Below are 605 nucleotides of genomic sequence, written 5' to 3' on the forward strand. Positions count from 1 at the left end.
ACAGGCTCCGGACGCGCAGGCTCAGCGGCCACGGCTCACGGGCCCAGCCGCTCCGCGGCATGTGGGATCCTCCCAGACCGGGGCGCGAACCCGGTTCCCCTGCATCGGCAGGCGGACGCGCAACCACTGCGCCACCAGGGAAGCCCTATCATGGCTCTTATATCTCACCTCTCCCAGAAGGCTTGTAAGGCTTGAACAGGTGTTGGAGATCACTTAGTCTGTCTCTCTTGAGTCAATGACTTCTTGCTGAAGGGGAACCCCAGATCAAGCTCTGCATTTGAGTTACGGCTCTGCCCTACAGCCATTAGCTGCGTATTAAACCCCTCACCAAACCCAAATGCCAAAATCGACAATGGTGACAAAGAAAGTCTAACGTCCTAGCAATGACTGATGCTGACCGTGACAGAAAGGCTTTCTGCATATCTCCCCTTCATTCTCATGATCAATAACAGTTAAGAGTTCCTCTTTGAGCAATAAGTACTTAAATCACTATTTTTTTTTTTTCCGGTACGCGGGCCTCTCACTGTTGTGGCCTCTCTCCCTTTGCGGAGCACAGGCTCCGGACGCGCAGGCCCAGCGGCCACGGCCCACGGGCCCAGCCGCTC

Source organism: Physeter macrocephalus, chromosome 10 (genome assembly GCF_002837175.3).
Source record: "Physeter macrocephalus isolate SW-GA chromosome 10, ASM283717v5, whole genome shotgun sequence".
NCBI lineage: Eukaryota > Metazoa > Chordata > Mammalia > Artiodactyla > Physeteridae > Physeter > Physeter macrocephalus.